The sequence below is a fragment of the Pristiophorus japonicus genome, chromosome 6 (genome assembly GCF_044704955.1).
Source record: "Pristiophorus japonicus isolate sPriJap1 chromosome 6, sPriJap1.hap1, whole genome shotgun sequence".
Lineage (NCBI taxonomy): Eukaryota > Metazoa > Chordata > Chondrichthyes > Pristiophoridae > Pristiophorus > Pristiophorus japonicus.
The window spans coordinates 143,370,192-143,391,502 of record NC_091982.1 but is presented as its reverse complement, the minus strand read 5'-3'; positions in this window follow the sequence as shown (position 1 = coordinate 143,391,502).

Genomic DNA, 21,311 nt, shown 5'->3' with positions numbered 1-21,311 from the left:
ACCAGCAATTGACCCCACCATGCCCGACAGTCTGATCAGACCAGCCGTGCTGCAGTGCAGCAATGATCCGACCAACTTACCCATACCAGGATGCTAACTCAGGTGATCGACCCGAGAACGTAGAGCCCCGGATCACCTCAACTATCTAAGATTTTGGGGGTTAGTGATGTTATGTATGTAAACTTTACTAGTGTGTTAGACTTGTCACCAGGGGGCGCACCTGTTGGAGACCCAAGGGTCACCTGCACACCCCGGGCAAGCAGGTATAAAAGGCAATTTACCATGCTGCTTCCTCACTCTGGAGTTACATTAAAGAGACCAAGGGCACAACAGTTTGAGCTTACGGCATACAGTCTTGTGGAGTTATTCTGAACATAACACACGCATTACTCCAGCTGTGGCCTAACCAGAGTATTATACAATTTAAGCGTAACCTCCCTGCTCTTGTATTCTATGCCTTGGCCAATAAAGGCAAGCATTCTGTACGCCTTCTTAACCACTTAGAAGTGTAGATGAACAAAGGGACCTTGGAGTGCTTGTCCACAGATCCTTGAAAGTAGCAGGCCAGGTGGATTATCTACCAAGGTCTCCAAGGCACTCAAAGGTCCACTTCTAAGTGGCCTACCACTTAATGGGTATACCCTTTCCTTATTAGCCCTCCCAAAGTGCATTACCTCATACTATTCTGAATTAAATTCCATTTGCCACTGCTCTGCCCACCTGACCAGTAGATTGATATCCTTCTGCAGTCCATGACTTTCCTCTTCATTATCAACCACAGAGCCAATTTTAGTGTCATCTGCAAACTTCTTAATCATACTCCCTATATTCAAATTGAAATCACTAGTACATGCCACAAAAAGCAAGGGACCCAGTACTGAGCCCTGCGGATCTCCACTGGAAACATTCTTCCAGTCACAAAAACATCCATCAATCATTACCCTTTGCTTCCTACCTCTAATCAATTTTGGATCCAACTTGCCACTTTGCCCTGGGTCCCATGGGCTTTAACCTTCGTGATCAGTCTACCATGTGGGACCTTATCAAAAGCTTTGCTAAAGTTCATATACACTACATCGTACGTACTACCCTCATCGACCCTCTTGGTTACCTCCTGAAAAAATTCAATCAGTTTAGTTAAACACAATCTTCCCTTAACAAATCCGTGCTTACTGTCCCTAATTAATCCTTGCCTTTCCAAATGTAGATTTATCCTGCCTTTCAGGATTTTTTCCAATAATTTTCCCATCATTGAGGTTAGGCTGACAGGCCTGTAATTACTTAGCCTATCCCTTTCTCCCTTCTTCAATAACAATACCACATTTGCAGTCCTCCAATCCTCCGGCACCATGCCTAAATCCAAAGAAGACTGGAAAATGATGGTCAAGGCCTCTGCTATTTCCTCTTTTACTTCGCTCAAAAGCCTGGGATGCATTTCATCCGGGCCTGGGGATTTATCTACTATCAAAGCTGCTAAACCCCTTAATACTTATTCTCTCACTATGTTTATTTCATCCAGAATATCACACTCCTCCTCTATAGCAGTATCTACATCGTCCCTTTCCTTTGTGAAAACAGATGCAAAGTATTCATTAAAAGAACCCTACCAACATCTTCCGCCTCCACACAAAGATTACGCTCATGGTCTCTAATAGGCCCTACCCTTTTTTTAGTTACTCTCTTGCTCTTAATATATTTATAGAACATCTTAGGGTTTTCCTTAATTTTACTAGCCAAGAATTATTCATGCTCTCTCTTAGCATTCCTAATATCCTTTTTAATTTTGCCTCTTAACTTCCTATATTCCTCCAAAGATTCTATAGTATTTAGCTGTCGGTATATGACATAAGCTTCCCTTTTTTTCTTTATCCTCCCCTGTAAGTCTCTAGACATCCAGGGGGCTCTAGAATTGTTATTCCCACCCTTTTTCTTTAAGGACGCATGTTTGGCCTGAGCCTTCCGGATCTCCTCCTTGAATGCCTCCCACTGTTCCGACACTGATTTACCCACACGTAGCTGTTTCCAGTCCACTATGGCCAAATCACTCCTCAACTTAGCAAAACTAGCTTTTCCCCAATTTGGGTCTTTTATTCCAGGCCAATCCTTGTCCTTATCCATAACTAACTTGAATCTGACTGAATTATGGTCACTGACACCCAAGTTAGTTAATGCTGTCCCATTAATACCCCTTCAACTTGCCCAGCTTCATTCCCCAAAACTAAATCCAAAACCGCCCCTCTCGTGTTGGGCTTGCTACATACTGACTAAAAAAGTTCTCTTGAATACATTTTACACCCTCTATACCCTTCACACTAAATTTGTCCCAATCAATATTTGGATAGTTAAAATCCCCTACTATTACTACCCTATGGTTTTTGGACTTCACAGCAATTTGTCTACATATTTGCTCCTCTATCTTCCTCCCACTGTTTGGGGGTCTATAATACACGCCCAGCAGTGTGATCGCTCCTTTTTTATTTTTCAATTCGACCCATATGGCCTCATTTGATGATCCCTCTGACATATCATCCCTCCTCACCGCTGTAATAGTTTCTTTAATCAAAACTGCGACCCCCGCCCCCTTTTTTACCCTCCTCTCTGTCTTGTCTAAAAATCCTGTAACCAGGAATATTGATCTGCCAAACCCGCCCCTCTTTCAGCCATGTTTCTGTAATGGCTATAATGTCATACTCCCAAGTATCTACCTGTGCTCTTAGCTCATCCGCCTTATTCGCCATACTCCTAGCATTAAAGTATATACCTTTTAGCACAGCTGGACCTCTTTGATTACTACTTACTAAACCTTATTTCCTCTGTCTTACAGATTCACTTTCTAAATTCTAGCTATCCAATTTCTGCTTTATTTCCTTCCCTATTGAATTCGTTCTCAGGTTCCCATCTCCCTGCCAAGCTAGTTTATTTTCTCGCCAACAGCACCAGCAAAACTCCCCGCGAGGATATTGGTCCTGGTGCTGTTGAGGTGCAACCCATCCGGTTTGTACAGGTCCCATCTCCCTCAGAAGCGGTCCCAATGCCTCAAGAATTTAAAGCCCGCCCTCCTACACCAATTCTCCACCCACGCATTCATCCTCTCTATCCTTCTATTCTTATACCCATTAGCATGTGGCACCGGTAGTAACCCGGAGATTACTACCTTTGAGGTCCTACCCTTTAATTTTCTTCTTAGCTCCCTAAATTCTGCCTGTAGGACCTCATCCCTCCTTCTACCTATGTCGTTGGTCCCGACATGGACCACGACCTCTAGCTGTTCACCCTCTTCCCTCAGAATGCCCTGCATCCACTCTGTGACATCCTTGATCCTGGCACCAGGGAGGCACCATACCATTCTGGAGTCACGTCTGCGGCCGCAGAAATGCCTCTCTGTTCCCCTATAACTAGAGCTCTTTTATTCTTTGTCGCTCCCCGTTGTAAAGCTGAGCCACCCGTGGTGCCTTGGAATTGCCTCTGGCTGCACTCCCCAGGGACATCATCGCCCTCACCAATACTCAGAAGTGAATAATGGTTTGAAAATGAGATGGCCTCACGGGTGGACTCCTGCACTACCTGCCTAGTGTTCTTAATCTGTCTGGTGGTCACCCACTGCCCCTCTGCCTGCACGCTTTTAAGCTGCGGGGTGACCACCTCCTGAAACATGCTATCCACGTAGCTCTCAGCCTCACGAATGCACCGTCTTGACTCCAGTCGCTGCTCAAGCTCCAAATCATGGAGCTCGAGTAGTTGAAGCTGGAGACACCTCCTGCACACATGGTTGTCTAGGCCGCGCGAAGCATCCAGGACTTCTCACATGCCACAGGATGTGCACTCCACTGAGCTTCCCTGCCATCCCTCTATTTAGACTTATCTAATTTAAAATCTAATTAAAAAGAAAAAGAGGAAAAGAGAGATACTTACTAATCAAACGGATAACCATTTACCTGCCCGGACGAAGGGCTGTGAGATCCTCATCAGAAGTGAATTCCTCGCCTACCTCCAGCCCTCCTGCTCCTCGGACTCCTGGACTCCCGAACTCCTAGCCTCCTGAACTCCCGAACTCCTGGCCTCCCAAACTCCCGAACTCCTGGCCTCCCGAATTCCCAAACTCCTGGCCTCCCAGACTCCCGGATTCTCGGACTTCCGAACTCCCGAACTCCTAGCCTCCCGAACTCCCAATCTGCCGAACTCCTGGCCTCCCGAACTCCCGGACTCCCGAACTCCTGGACTCCTGGCTTCCCGAACTCCCAAACTCCTGAACTCCTGAACTCGTGGCCTCCCGAGCTCCTGAACTCCTGGCCTCCTGAACGCCCGGACTCCCGAACTCCCGAACTCCTGTCCTCCCGAACTCCCGAACTCCTGGCCTCCCGAACTCCCGGACTCCTGGATTCTCGGACTCCCGAACTCCCAGACTCCCGAACTCCTGGCCTCCCGAACTTCCGATCTTCTAAACTCCTGGCCTCCCGAACTGCCAGACTCCTGAATTCTCGAACTCCTGAACTCCTGAACTCCTGGCTTCCTGAACTCCTGGACTCCCGAACTCGCGAACTCCTGTCCTCCTGAACTCCTGGACTCCCGAACTCCCGGACTCCCGAACTCACAGATTCTCTCGCTCTCCCGAACTCATGGACCTCCCGGTCTCTCCCGAACTCATGAACTCATGGACCTCCCGAACTCGGACTTTCCCACTCTCCCGAACTCACAGAGCCTCCCGACTTGCCGAACTTCCGACTCACAGGGCCTCATATGCGGACAAATTTCTGAGAAGTGCAAAAACGATAGGGCAGTAATAGTAGGGGATTTCAATACCCTAATATTAACTGGGATAAAATTAGTGTAAAAGGTATAGAGGGTGCAGAATGCTTAAAATACATTCAGGAGAACTTTTTTAGCCAGTATGTAGCAAGCCCAAAAAGAGGCGGTGGTGCGGGGGGTGGGGGAGTGGGGGGCGGGGGTGGGGGGGCAGTTCTGGACTTAATTTTAGGGAATGAAGCTGGGTAGGTGGAAGGGGTATCAGTGGGAGATCATTTTGGTGGTAGTGATCATAATTCAGTTAGATTTAGGGTAATTATGGAAAAGGTCAAGGATAGACCAGGAATAAAAGATCTCAATTTTGGAAAAGCCAATTTTACGAAGCTGGGATGAGATTAGGCAAAGTGGACTGGAAACAGTTACTTGATGGTAAATCAGTGACAGAGCAGTGGGAACCATTCAAGGAGGTGATGGTGAGGGTTCAGAGCAAGTACGTTCCTTTGAAGAAAAGGACGAACGAATCTAGAACCCCTGGATGTCAAGGTACGTACAAAAGATTAGTGAAGACAAACGTAGGTCTGGCGGATTCAGGTGAATTTATAATGGGGAACAAAGAAATGGCAGACCAATTGAAGCAATACTTCGGTTCTGTCTTCACAAAGGAAGATACAAATAACCTTCAGATGTACTAGGGGACAGTGGGTCGAGTGAGAATGAGGAACTGAAAGATATCCTTATTAGGCGAGAAATTGTGTTAGGGAAATTGATGGGATTAAAGGCCGATAAATCCCTGGGTTCTGATAGTCTGCATCCCAGAGTACTTAAGGAAGTGGCCCTAGAAATAGTGGATGCATTGGTAATCATTTTCCAACAATCTATCAACTCTGGATCAGTTCCTATGGACTGGAGGGTAGCTAATGTAACGCCACTTTTTAAAAAGAGAGAAAACGGGTAATTATAGACTGGTTAGCCTGACATCAGCAGTGGGGAAAATGTTGGAATCAATCATTAAGGTTGAAATAGCAGCCCATTTGGAAAGCAGTGACGGGATCAGACCGAGTCAACATGGATATATGAAAGGGAAATCATGCTTGACGAATCTTCTGGAATTTTTTGTGGATGTAACTAGTAGAGTGGACAAGAGAGAACCAGTGGATGTGGTGTATTTGGATTTTCAAAAGGCTTTTGACAAGGTCCCGCACAAGAGATTGGTGTACAAAATCAAAGCGCATGGTATTTGGGGTAATGTATTGATGTGGATAGAGAACTGGTTGGCAGACAGGAAGCAGAGAGTCGGGATAAATGGGTCCTTTTCAGAATGGCAGGCAGTTATTAGTGGGGTGCCGCAGGGCTCAGTGCTGGGACCCCAGCTCTTTACAATATACATTAACGATTTGGATGAAGGAATAGAGTGTAATATCTCCAAGTTTGCGGATGACACTAAACTGGTTGGCAGTGTGAGCTGTGAGGAGGACGCTAAGAGGCTGCAGGGTGACTTGGACAGATTAGGTGAGTGGGCAAATACATGGCAGATGCAGTATAATGTGGATAAATGTGAGGTTATCCATTTTGAGGGCAAAAACACGAAGGCAGAATATTATCTGAATGGCGGCAGACTAGAAAAAGGGGAGGTGCAACGAGACCTGGGTGTCATGGTTCATCAGTCACTGAAAGTGGACACGCAGGTACAGCAGGCGGTGAAGAAGGCAAATGGTATGTTGGCCTTCATAACAAGGGGATTTGAATATAGGAGCAGGGAGGTCTTACTGCAGTTGTCCAGGGCCTTAGTGAGGCCTCACCTGGAATATTGTGTTCAGTTTGGTCTCCTAGGCTGAGGAAGGACGTTCTTGCTATTGAGGGAGTGCAGCGAAGGTTCACCAGACTGATTCCAGGAATGGCTGGGCTGTCATATAAGAACATAAGAACATAAGAATTAGGAACAGGAGTAGGCCATCTAGCCCCTCGAGCCTGCTCCGCCATTCAATAAGATTATGGCTGATCTGGTCGTGGACTCAGCTCCACTTACCCGCCCTCTCCCCATAACCCTTAATTCCCTTATTGGTTAAAAATCTATCTATCTTTGACTTGAATACATTCAATGAGCTAGCCTCAACTGCTTCCTTGGGCAGAGAATTCCACAGATTCACAACCCTCTGGGAGAAGAAATTCTTTCTCAACTCGGTTTTAAATTGGCTCCTCCGTATTTTGAGGCTGTGCCCCCTAGTTCTAGTCTCCCCTACCAATGGAAACAACCTCTCTGCCTCTATCTTGTCTATCCCTTTCATGATTTTAAATGTTTCTATAAGATCATCCCTCATCCTTCTGAACTCCAAGGAGTAAAGACCGAGTCTACTCAATCTATCATCATAAGGTAACCCCCTCATTTCTGGAATCAGCCTAGTGAATCGTCTCTGTACCCCTTCCAAAGCTAGTATATCCTTCCTTAAGTAAGGTGACCAAAACTGCACGCAGTACTCCAGGTGCGGCCTTACCAATACCTTGTACAGTTGCAGCAAGACCTCCCTGCTTTTGTACTCTATCCCTCTCGCAATGAAGGCCAACATTCCATTTGCCTTCCTGATTACCTGCTACACCTGCAAACTAACCTTTTGGGATTCATGCACAAGGACCCCCAGGTCCCTCTGCACCACAGCATGTTGTAATTTCTCCCCATTCAAATAATATTCCCTTTTACTGTTTTTTTCCCCAAGGTGGATGACCTCATACTTTCCGACATTGTATTCCATCTGCCAAACCTTAGCCCATTCGCTTAACCTATCCAAATCTCCTTGCAGCCTCTCTGAGTCCTCTACACAACCCGCTTTCCCACTAATCTTAGTGTCATCTGCAAATTTTGTTGCACTACACTCTGTCCCCTCTTCTAGGTCATCTATGTATATTGTAAACATTTGTGGTCCCAGCACTGATCCCTGTGGCACACCACTAACCACTGATTTCCAACCGGAAAAGGACCCATTTATCCCGACTCTCTGCTTTCTGTTCGCCAGCCAATTCTCTATCCATGCTAATACATTTCCTTTGACTCCGTGTACCTTTATCTTCTGCAGTAACCTTTTGTGTGGCACCTTATCGAATGCCTTTTGGAAATCTAAATACACCACATCCATCGGTACACCTCGATCCACCATGCTCCTTATATCCTCAAAGAATTCCAGTAAGTTAGTTAAACATGATTTCCCTTTCATGAATCCATGCTGCGTCTGCTTGATTGCACTATTCCTATCTAGATGTCCCGCTATTTCTTCCTTAATGATAATTTCAAGCATTTTCCCCACTACAGATGTTAAACTAACCGGCCTATAGTTACCTGCCTTTTGCCTGCCCCCTTTTTTAAACAGAGGAGTTATATTAGCTGCTTTCCAATCCGCTGGTACCTCCCCAGAGTCCAGAGAATTTTGGTAGATTATAACGAATGCATCTGCTATAACTTCCGTGGGATGCATTTCATCAGGACCAGGGGACTTGTCTACCTTCAGTCCCATTAGCCTGTCCAGCACTACCCCCCTAGTGATAGCGATTGTCTCAAGGTTCTCCCTTCCCACATTTCTGTGGCCTGCAAATTTTGGCATGGTTTTTGTGTCTTCCACTGTGAAGACGGAAGCAAAATAATTGTTTAAGGTCTCAGCCATTTCCACATTTCCCATTATTAAATCCCCCTTTTCATCTTCTAAGGGACCAACATTTACTTTAGTCACTCTTTTCCGTTTTATATATCTGTAAAAGCTTTTACTATCTGTTGTTATGTTTTGCGCAAGTTTACCTTCGTAATCTATCTTCCCTTTCTTTATTGCTTTTTTAATCATTCTTTGCTGTTGCTTAAAATTTTCCCAATCCTCTAGTTTCCCACTAACCTTGGCCACCTTATACGCATTGGTCTTTGATTTGATACTTTCCTTTATTTCCTTGGTTATCCACGGCTGGTTATCCCTTCTCTTGCCGCCCTTCTTTTTCACTGGAATATATTTTTGTTGCGCACTATGAAAGAGCTTCTTAAAAGTCCTCCACTGTTCCTCAATTGTGCCACCGTTTAGTCCTTGTTTCCAGTCTACTTGAGCCAACTCTGCCCTCATCCCACTGTAGTCCCCTTTGTTTAAGCATAGTACGCTCGTTTCTGACACAACTTCCTCATCTCAATCTGTATTACAAATTCAACCATATTGTGATCACTCATTCCGAGAGGATCTTTTACGAAGAGATCGTTTATTTTTCCTGTCTCATTACACAGGACCAGATCGAAGATGGCTTGCTCCCTTGTAGGTTCTTTTACATACTGTTCTAAGAAACAATCCCGTATGCATTCTATTAATTCCTCCTCCAGGCTACCCCATGCGATTTGATTTGACCAATCGATATGTAGGTTAAAATCCCCCATGACTACTGCCGTTCCTTTTTCACATGCCTCCATTATTCCCTTGATTATTGCCCGCCCCACCGTGAAGTTATTATTTGGGGCCTATAAACTACGCCGACCAGTGACTTTTTCCCCTTACTATCTCTAATCTCCACCCACAATGATTCAACATTTTGTTCATTGGAGCCAATATCATCCCTCACAACTGCCCTGATATCATCTTTTATTAACAGAGCTACCCCACCTCCTTTCCCTTCTTGCCTATCTTTCTGAATCGTCAGATACCCCTGTATGTTTAATTCCCAGTCTTGGCCACCTTGCAACCATGTTTCTGTAATGGCCACCAAATCATACCCATTTGTAATGATTTGTGCCGTCAGCACATTTACTTTATTTTGAATGCTGCGTGCATTTAGGTAGAGTGTTTTCATCCTAGTTTTTAAACCATGATTTTTAGTTTTGACCCCTCCTGCAGCCCTTTTATATTCATTGGCCCTTTTTGTTTCTTGCCTTTGGTTTCTCTGCCCTCCACTTTTACTCATCTCTTTTCTGTCTTTTGTTTTTGTCTCCTTTTTGTTTCCCTCTGTCTCCCTGTATTGGTTCCCATCCCCCTGCCATATTAGTTTAACTCCTCACCAACAGCACTAGCAAACACTCCCCCTAGGACATTGGTTCCGGTCCTGCCCAAGTGCAGACCGTCCAGTTTGTACTGATCCCACCTCCCCCAGAACCTGTTCCAATGCCCCACGAATTTGAATCCCTCCCTGCTGCACCACTGCTCAAGCCACGTATTCATCTGTGCTGTCCTGCGATTCCTACTCTGACTAGCACGTGGCACTGGTAGCAATCCCGAGATTACTACTTTTGAGGTCCTACTTTTTAATTTAGCTCCTAGCTCCTTAAATTCGTCTCGTAGGACCTCATCCCTTTTTTTACCTATGTCGTTGGTACCAATGTGCACCACGACAACTGGCTGTTCTCCCTCCCTTTTTAGAATGTCCTGCACTCGCTCGGAGACATCCTTGACCCTTGCACCAGGGAGGCAACATACCATCCTGGAGTCTCGATTGCGGCCGCAGAAACGCCTATCTATATATGAGGAGAGACTGGATCAACTGGGCCTTTATTCACTGGCGTTTAGAAGGATGAGAGGGGATCTCATAGAAACATATAAGATTCTGATGGGACTGGACAGGTTAGATGCGGGAAGAATGTTCTCGATGTTGGGGAAGTCCAGAACCAGGGGACATAGTCTTAGGATAAGGGGTAGTCCATTTAGGACTGAGATGAGGAGAAACTTCTTCACTCAGAGAGTTGTTAACCTGAGGAATTCCCTGCCGCAGAGAGTTGTTGCTGCCAGTTCATTGGATATATTCAAGAGGGAGTTGGATGTGGCCCTTATGGTTAAGGGGATCAAGAGGTATGGAGAGAAAGCAGGAAAGGGGTACTGAAGGAATGATCAGCCATGATCTTATTGAATGGCAGTGCAGGCTCGAAGGGCCAAATGGCCTACTACTGCACCTATTTTCTATGTTTCTATGTACAGGGTAGGATAAAGAAATAAAGTGAGGCTTATGACAGATACCGAGGGCTCAATACTGCAGAGATCCTAGAGGAGTATAGAAAGTGCAGGGGTGAAATTAAAAAGGAAATTAGGAAAGCAAAGAGAGAGCAGGAAAATATTTTGGCAAGTAAAATCAAGGAAAACCCAAAGCTGTTTTCTAAATACATTAAGAGCAACAGGATAACTAAAGAAAGAGTAGGGCCTATAGGGACCATAAAGGCGGAAGATGTGGGTATGGTCCTTAATGGATACTTTGCGTCTGTTTTCACAAAAGAGAGGGATGATGCAGACATTGCAGTCAGGGAAGAGGAATGTGAAATATTAGATGACATAAACATAGTGAGCGAGCAAGTAGAAAGGGGTTTAGCATCTTTGAAAGTGGATAAATCCCCAGGCCCGGATGAAATGCATTCCAGGCTGTTAAGAGAAGCAAGAGAGGAAATAGAAGAGGCTCTGATCATCATTTTGCAGTCATCTATGGCTGCAGGTGTGGTGCTGGAGGACTGGAGGATTGCTAATGTTGTACCTTTGTTTAAAAAGGGAGAAAGGGATAGACCGAGTAATTACAGGCCAGTCAGCCTAACCTCAGTGGTGGGAAAATTATTAGAAAAAATTCTGAGGGACAGGATAAATCTTCATTTAGAAAGACACGGATTAAACAAGGACAATCAGCATGGATTTGTTAAGGAAAGGTCGTGTCTGACTAACTTGATTGAATTTTTTGAGGAGGTAACAAGGAGGGTCGTTGAAGGCAGTGTGTTTGATGTAGTCTATATGAATTTTAGCAAGGCTTTTGATAAGGTCCCACATGGCAGCCAGGTCATGAAAGTAAAAGCTCATGGGATCCAAAGCAAAGTGGCAAGTTGGATCCAAAATTGGCTCAGAGGCAGGAAGCAAAGGGTAATGGTTGATGGATGTTTTTGTGACTGGAAGGCTGTTTCCAGTGGGGTTCCGCAGGGCTCAATATTGGGTCCCTTCCTTTTTGTGGTCTATATCATTGATTTAGACTTGAATGTAAGGGATATGATTAAGAAGTTTGCAGATGATACTAAAATGGGCTGTATTCGGTTAATAATGAAGAAGAAAACTGTAGACTGCAGGAAGATAACAATGAATTGATCAGGTGGGCAGAACAGTGGCAAATGGAATTCAATCCAGAGAAGTGTGAGGTAATGCATTTGGGGAGGGCCAACAAGGCAAGGGAATACACATTAAATGGTAGGGGACTGAGAAGTGTAGAGGAACAGAGGGACCTTGGAGTGCATATCCACAGATTCCTGAAGGTAACAGGACAGCTAGGTTAGATGGTTAAGAAGGCATATGGGATACTTTCCTTTATTAGCCAAGGCATAGAATACGAGAGCGGGGAGGTTATGCTTGAACTGTGTAAAACATTAGTTAGGCCACAGGGCACAGAGGAGATTTACGAGGATGTTGCCTGGACTGGAGAATTTTAGCTATGAGGAAAGATTGGATAGGCTGGGGTTGTTTTCTTTGGCACAGAGGAGGCTGAGGGGAGACCTCATTGAGGTGTATAAAATTATGAGGGACCTAGATAGGAAGGACCTATTTGGCTTAGCAGAGGGGTGAATAAGCAGGGGACATAGATTTAGTGTAATTGGTAAGAAGTTTAGAGGAGATTTGAGGGGAAACTTAACTGGACCAGCCACATAAATACTGTGGCAACAAGAGCGAGTCAGAGGCTGGGTATTCTGCGGCGAGTGTCTCACCTCCTGACTCCCCAAAGCCTTTCCACCATCTACAAGGCACAAGTCAGGAGTGGGATGGAATAAACTCCACTTGCCTGGATGAGTGCAGCTCCAACAACACTCAAGAAACTTGACATCATCCAGGACAAAGTTTGATTGTCACCCCATCCGCCACCTTCAACATTCACTCACTCCACCACCGGCGCACCGTGGCTGCAGTGTGTACCATCTACAAGATGCACTGCAGCAACTCGCCAAGGCTTCTTCGGCAGCACCTCCCAAACCCGCGGACTCTACCACCTAGAAGGACAAGGGCAGCAGGTGCATGGTGTAAGAAATCATGAATCAAAGTAAATTGCAAATCATAAACTAAATAAATATTTTATAAAATAAGTAAGTATGCTAGCTCAGCAGGCACAGAGAGCTAAGGTCGTTACAAGGTCAGGACACAAAAAACAGGCCTTGAAACAGGCATAACTAAACTGACAAGGTAGGCAGCAAGGAACCGTAGAATAAAGGGCAACAAGACATTTAGAAGAGAGATAAGGAAGAAAATGACCTCATGAGCATGGGAGGCGCCTGTCATCGGTACTCACTCCCCTGTAATTGGACAATTGAATGGGTAAAAATGATGGACGCGAGGTATCCACTGGCCCATCAAATTAAGGTAAACAGGCAGCCGAGAGAGAGAGACAGGCAGTCTGAGGAGAGAGTTTCCTCCAGGTGGAGCCCATGCTGGTTTCAGCGTAACACCTTCTTCAAACTAAACCCTCTGAGGTTTCAGCGTAACACCTCCACCAGCTCAGGATCTGTTCTGAGACACCGTTCTGCCTCAACGTCCGTTCGTTATGTTCCGGGATCGTAGATCGTTCTTATCTGTTATGGGCTGTATGTCTATGATATCTATCTTAATCACATGTTGTATCTGATTGTATTTTATAATTGCTACTCCTTAATAAAACGCCTTACAACTCCTAAGACCCTTTGGGTAATGTTTGTGTGACCTGTGATCCAACTCTTACAATGGGAACACCACCACCCCAAGTTCCCCTCCAAGTCACACACCATCCTGATTTATATATCCTGAATTATATCGCCGTTCCTTTATTGTCACTGGGTCAGAATCCTGGAACTCCCTCCCTAACAGCACTGTGGGAGCACCTTTACCACACAGACTGCAGTGGTTCAAGAAGGCGGCTCACCACCACCTTCTCAAGGGCAATTAGGGATGGGCAATAAATGCTGGCCTTGGCAACGACGCCCACATCCCGGACAAATAATAAAACATTCCGAGTTTTAGCTGTAATCTACACTTAGTGTTGATAAAATGCTGAGCGAAATTAGAGAATGGGGAATGCTTGGCGTAAGGTCAGTTTTGTATTTCTGGGCTCTCACTGACTGATGTGATGACATATTTTTCTGCTGTTCCTAGATTCCAAAGTTAGGAGAGAAAACTCAATCCAGTTGTCAGATTATGAGAGTTCAAAGCTTTGTTGTGCAATTTACCAACGTCTGATGCTGAAACTACATATAAAAGGGACACACTATAAGGGTAAGGTTCATGAGCTCCAATTTGCATGGGCATTAATTATCACCTTGTCCTTCCAGTAGTCATGCTTCTTTTCAAAGCTGTCACTTGAAATTTCTCAGGATCCTTTTTTGCACCCATGTTCTATTTTCTATGTTTTTTTCTATGTTCTACCCTGATGGTAGAGTTGGTAGCTCTTCTGAAGAGTAAATTGACCTTTTAGACAACTGTTCTCCCCTCATGAAGAATGCTAAGAGTTGTGCTCCTTGGACCCAGGCGTGCCAGAACTAGACATGCCAGGAAAGTGCTACAGGAAGGGGATAAGGATGTAGTCGGAGAAAGCTCAATAATTCAGACCACAGCAATGTGATAGTAACTGGCCGTTGGCATGTATGAGCGTGCTATGGGCAGCATTGATTTTAATGGTGAGAAAACTGAAGGCACTATGTGGCCACATTATTAATTAGCGAGGCTGACTGGCAAAGTTCTCTGCTGGCACTGTTGACATGTAAAATCATCCCTTTTATGTTCAGGTCTAGCAAAAGAATTCCATTTGAAAGCACTTTTGGAAATATTTCCATCTTATCCTCAATACATTCCAAACAATTCTCACAATTCTCCCATGATCCTCCACTTGTATTTAAACCAGAACCTCAGTCTCGTTCACTTATTTATAGAAGTGTTGGTGAGTTAGCAAAAAAACCAACTCTATGACTGGACAGAATCGTGCGCATCCGGATTGAAAGCCGAGGAAGGTGAAGTGACAAAGAACGGAAGTTGATGTAGTGCCTTATTCCCACATTAGACATCCCAGAAGAAGTAGCCTATTTGTTTTTCCGCATCGATGATGAGTAAACTTAATACAGATCAAAGGTAGATATATTTTGTGTATTACTTAATCGAGTTTAAAAAAAATAAGCCTCAGGCTTTGAAGTGCAGAAAATATTTTGTTTGGCACCAACCCCATTTTTTTTACTCCTTTACTGCGGCCTGCTCCGCGCCTGACAGGGAGACACCTGTAAATTCGGCTGACTTCCAGGCAGGGATCCTGTTCAGGCAATGTAACCTCAGTGAGGAATTACAATGAATATTAGGCCAGGCAGTATGCCTGCCATCTAGAAGCAACATATAGTTCTAGGCAATACATCTATCAGCTGGGAGCAACTTATTATCGTGCATTCATGGGCAACAAACCAAATGAAAACCTAGCAGGATGATCTGCCTTAGTCAGCTCATCAAATATCTGTGATTTACAGAAGAGACAACATTGAGCGCTTTCAAACATAAAGTAGTGAAGTTCAGAATTAGACTGTTTATCTATTTAAAACATATTTATTTTGTACTTGCAGATCTGAATCAAATTTATATGATAGATTTATTCAAGAATTGCAGAATGCCAAAGCGAATGAAACTTTCAGAATTCAACTCTCATACATGCCATGGAGAGCAGAGGCCACACACGATAATTTCGAGATTGAAACCAGTGGCGTTTTAGTCCAACAGGAGAAGATGTTTCTTAGTAACACCTGCCATCTAGACACATTCCTGAGTTGTCTACATTTAGCTCTTTCTCACAATCACATTCTGCATGAGTTCATCACTGAGACGGAACAAAACACTGGACTGAAACTAGTAAAAGTATTTGATTATATAGAAAGTGGAGACTTTTATAATGCAAAGTTTGAATGGGTGTCAGTCACCAACAGAGAGCTCCTCAATTCTCCTGCTGCAGTTATTGATCTTGAAGGAAATAATTGGGAACGAACAGGAAGAGCTCTGGAGTTTCTACGTTTTCTGCTTCAAAGAAATGTTTGCTCTTCTTCTTATTGTCCTGATTATGAAAATAATTCATTTTCCTCCAAACTGGAGCTGACGTAAGTATTGACCAAAAGGTATTTTTTCCTTGGCTCCGGAAGTCACTCCTAATGGGGGCGGTGACAACACCTGAGGGGTGGAAATTGGGGGTGGAGCGGAGTCACCGCTACGATGATGTCATCATGGCACTGCGTCACCATGGCTCTCCACTTAAAGGGGAGAGCCTCCGCGATTTAAAAACTTCAGACCACTAGGCCACCAGGGATGGTTTCGGCCGAGCCAACGGCCTGGCACCCAAGAAGGGGTGCGTGGCCGCCGATTTGCGGTGGTAACAAGCCTTAAGGAGAGGAGCAACTTCGGCCCCATAGAATCATAGAATTGTATGAATAGAATAGCTGGGGCTACACTCGTGTCTTAAATAGGTTTAGCATAACTTCCTTTTGTACTCTCTTTGCCTCTATTTATAAAGCCCAGGATCACAAATTATTATTTAACTGCTTTGCTAACCTGTTCTGCCACCTTCAAAGATTTGTGCACAAGTACCCCCAGGACACTCTGTTCTTGCATCCCCTAAAATTGTACCATTTAGTGTGTATGGCCGCTCCTTATTCTTCCTACCAAGATGTATCACCTCTCAACTTCTCTGCATTGAATTTCGCCTGGCACGTGTCCACCCATTCCTCCAGCCTGTCTATGTCTTCTTCAAGTCTGTTACTATCTTCCTCACTTTTTACTACACTTCCAAGCCTCATGTCATCTACAATTTTCAAAACCCCCAAGTCCAAGTCATTAATGCATATCAAAGAGTACTGAACCTTGGGGAACACCACTATATACCTCCCTACAGTCCGAAAAACAGCCATTCACCACAACTCTCTGTTTTCTATCCCTTAACCAATTTTATGTCCATGCTACTACTTGCCCTTTTATCCCATGGGCTTCAATTTTGCTAACAAGCCTTTTATGTGGTACTTTATCAAACGCCTTTTGAAAGTCCATATACACATCAAACCTGCCCTCATCCACCCTCTATGTTACCTTTCAAAAAACTCAATCAAGTTAGTCAAACACAACTTGCCCTTCACCACTCCATGCTGGCTCTCCTTTCTTAGTTCATGTTTGTCCAAGTGACCGTTAATTTCCTCCAGGATTATTGTTTCTAAATGCTCCCCCACCACTGACGTTAAACTGACTGGTCTGTAATTGCCAGGTTTATCCTTCTCCCCATTTTGATCAAGGGTGTAACATTTGCAATTCTACAGTCCGCTGGCATCACCCCTGTATCTAAGGAGGATTGGAGGATCGTGGCCAGCATCTCCGCAATTTCTACCCTTACTTCCCTCAGTAACCCAGGATGCCTGTCATCTGGACCGGGTGACTTATCCACTTTCATTACCACCAGCTTTTCCAGTACCCCCTCTTTATCTATTTGAATTTCGTCCAGTATCCCAGCAACCTCCTCGTTTACCATAGTTTTGGCAAAGTTCTCTTCCTTGGTAAACACCAATACAAAGTGCTTATTTAGTTCTTCAGACATGCCTTCTGCCTCCACCAATAGTCCTCCATTTTGGTCCCTAATCGACTCCAATGTTTCTCTGATAACCCGTTTACTGTTAATAGGCCAATAGAAGACCTTTATGTTAGTCACCAATCTATTCTCATAATGTTTCTTTGCCCCTCTTATTTCCTTTTTCTCTTCTCTGTACTTTTTATATACAGCCTGATTCTCCCTTGTATTATCAAGCTGACATTGCTCATATTCTCCTTTTTCTGCTTTATCTTACTCGCTATCTCTTTCATCATCCAGGGAGCTCTGGCTTCGGTTTCCCTCCTTTTCCCTCTTGTAGGAATATACCTGGACTGTACCCGAACCATCTCCTCGTTTAAGCCCGCCCATTGCTCCATTACATTTCTGCCTGCCAGTCTGTGACTCCAATGTATCTGGCCAGATCCCTCCACAATTCAGTGAAATTAGCCCCCTTCCAGTTAAATATTTTTAACTAATCTAAACCTTACCATTCTATGGTCACTATTCCTGAAATGCTCTCCAACTGTGACAATCTCCACTTGACCCACTTAGTTTCTCAGCACCAGATCCAGCAATGTCTCCTTCCTCATTGGGCAGGATACATACTGATCAATAAATTTCTTCCCTTCTCTGCCCTTAAACACAATCACTGCGCCATTCAATATTGGGGTAGTTAAAGTCTCCTATTATCACTATTCTATAGTTCTTTCACCTCAGTAATTCTTGCAATTCTGTTCCTCTATCTCCTGTCCACTATACACCAATGCACCAAGTAGTGTAATAGCTCCTGTATTGTTTCTCAAATCCAAACGAATAGATTCTGTTTTTGATCGCTCAAGGACATTCTCTCTTCCAGTGGTTTCTCTTCACAAGCCTGCCTCACCCTCAATGCTCCAGAAACCCGCATTCACATCGTCATTACCTCAAGGATTAATTTCTCTAATGTTCTCTTCGCCAGCCTCCCTGTCTTCACAAACCGCAGCTAATCCACAACTTGGTTGCCTCCCTGTCACAACTTGGTTGCCTGATCCATTCCCACATAAAGTCCCACATGCCCACCACCTCCATCACGTCCAGCTCTATTGGCTCCATGTGCCCCACTAAAGCAAATTCAAAGATCCATGGCCTTAAATTAAATTCCCTCCACAGCCTCATCCCACCCAACTTGAGAAACTTTCTCCAGCCTTATGTTCAGTCCACATCCGTCATTTATCCAAATCTGGATTACTGCATCTTTCCCAACAGAGGCTCATCTTCGCTCATACTGCCCCGTCGTCTGAAACTTTCTTCCAAACTATCCTACCTTCAAAGCCTCCTAAAACCTTTCTGATTGTGTCTTTGGTCTCTCTTGCTTTTCCCGCTGTGGATTGTCTCTCCTCCTTTTAAAAGGCTGTAAGATATTTGGGTACATACATGTAATTTAGTGATGTATCTCGTTCACCTTTTTCATCATTAATATCTCCAGCCACTGGGCATTGCAGTCAGTTTCCCCTTCTCTACTCTGTTCACAAGACACAGTGACATCTTTGATTACTCCTTATTTCAAGGAGCAAGTCCGTACCACTGAAGGCTGTCACGGCACTGACGGCTTCCTCACCACCATCCACAGGTTACATGTTTTCTGAAAGGGCCATCACCGACCACCAAATGTCACTGAAACAGGGAGGTCAGATGTCCAGCATTGTTTTACACTATACGTTAGTTACTTTACCTTTTAATAGGCACTTGGCACCTTAAAGAAGCCAGTTTTAGGAATCTTATGTTCACGTTACCATTCAATTAATTATTCATTTTCTTTTTTTCCTTCCCAGTACAAAATTAGAAACAATCACACCAGGTCAATTCCAGTTGCTGATTGATGCTTATTTTTTTATTAATGGAAGGAAGCTGGTTAAATGTCAAGAACTAACACGTGCTGGAAGGTACATTCACCTTCGCTGTTTATTTTTCAGTTAATATAAAAAACGCTGAGATCGGGAGGGGGGGGCGTGGGGGGCCAATCGGGGGAGGGGGAGGGGTGGACAATCGGGGGAGGGGTGGACAATCGGGGAGGGGGAGGGGTGGACAATCGGGGGAGGGGGAGGGGTGGACAATCGGGGGAGGGGTGGACAATCGGGGAGGGGGAGGGGTGGACAATCGGAGAGGGGGAGAGGTGGACAATCGAGGGGAGGGGGAGGGATGGACAATCGGGGAGGTGGAGGGGTGGACAATCGGGGGAGGGGGAGGGGTGGACAATCGGGGGAGGGGGAGGGGTGGACAATCGGGGAGGGGGAGGGGTGGACAATCGGGGGAGGGGGAGGGGTGGACAATCGGGGAGGGGGAGAGGTGGACAATCGGGGAGGTGGAGGGGTGGACAATCGGGGAGGACGAGGGGTGGACAATCGGGGAGGGGGAGGGGTGGACAATGGGGGAAGAGGGGTGGACAATCGGGGAGGACGAGGGGTGGACAATCGGGGAGGGGGAGGGGTGGACAATCGGGGAGGGGGAGGGGTGGACAATGGGGGAAGAGGGGTGGACAATCGGGGGAAGGGGAGGGGTGGACAATGGGGGAAGAGGGGTGGACAATCGGGGGAAGGGGAGGGGTGGACAATGGGGGGAGGGGAGGGGTGGACAATGGGGGAGGGGGAGGGGTAGACAATGGGGGGAGGGGGAGGGTGGACAATGGGGGGGAGGGGAGGGGTGGACAATGGAGGAGGGGGAGGGTGGACAATGGGGGGAGGGGAGGGGTAGACAATGGGGGGAGGAGAGGGGTAGACAATGAGGGAGGTTGGGCAATGGGGGAAGGGGGAGGGGTGGACAATGGGGTGAGGGGAGGGGCAGACAATGGGTGGGGAGGGGGGACAATGGGGGGAGGAGGAGGGGTAGACAATGGGGGGAAGGGGGCGGTGGACAATGGGAGGAGGGGGATGGGTGGACAATGGGGGAGGGGGAAGGGTGGACAATGGAGGGGAGGGGGAGGATGGACAATGGGGGGAAGTGGAGGGGTGGACAATGGGAGGAGGGGGAGGGGGGGACAATGGGGGAGGGGGAGGGTGGACAATGGGGGGGAGGGTGGACAATGGGGGGAGGGGAGGGGTGGACAATGGGGGGGAGGGGGAGGGTGGACAATGGGGGGGGGAGGGGGGGGCAATGGGAGGAGGGGGAGTGGTGGACAATGGGAGGAGGGGGAGGGGTGGACAATGGGGGAGGGGGAGGGTGGACAATGGGGGGGAGGGGGAGGATGGACAATGGGGGGAAGTGGAGGGGTGGACAATGGGAGGAGGGGGAGGGGTGGACAATGGGGCGAGGGGGAGGGGTGGACAATGGGGGGAGGGGAGGGGTGGACAATGGAGGGGAGGGGGAGGGGTGGACAATGGGCCGAGGGGGAGGGGTGGACAATGAGGGGAGGGGGAGGGGTGGACAATGGAGGGGAGGGGGAGGGGTGGACAATGGGGCGAGGAGGAGGGGTGGACAATGGGGGGGGAGGGGGAGGGGTGGACAATCGGGGGAGGGGGAAATTCGTCCGTGCCCTGAATAATGCACCAAATTTAAATAGTCAGTAATGGGGGTCAGGTTAGTTTGGGTTGCCTGATCCTGATATTTCAGACTGAGATGAACAACTTCGATTGGGGCCCTTTGGCTCATCACTGGAATCCGACTGCCCAGAATGGTTTCACATGCGACTGTTTCAGTCTGCGGAGGTTCCAGCCCATTGTAGCTGGATCTGAACCTGGCTTCCTGGGGCTGAAAGTATAGACTGCTGACCGTGCACTACCCAGTCCCTTAAACATTTGTTAAATCAGTGGTTCATTATATGTTCCTATCTACACAGGTACCAAGGATACAGGAATTAATACCCACTATCTGTCACTCTGTACACAGGTGCCGAGGAACAAGAACCTATTATCCGTTCCAATTTATAAATGGTCCACCTCATGTTCTTATAATCTCATTGGATAAGATTTCATATAAAATAAATCTCTCCAGTTTACCAGTGGAGCTAACTGTGGGTAATCACAGGTAAGGAAAACACATGAAAACAGATTAAAGTTAATGCAGAAAAATGTGAAGTG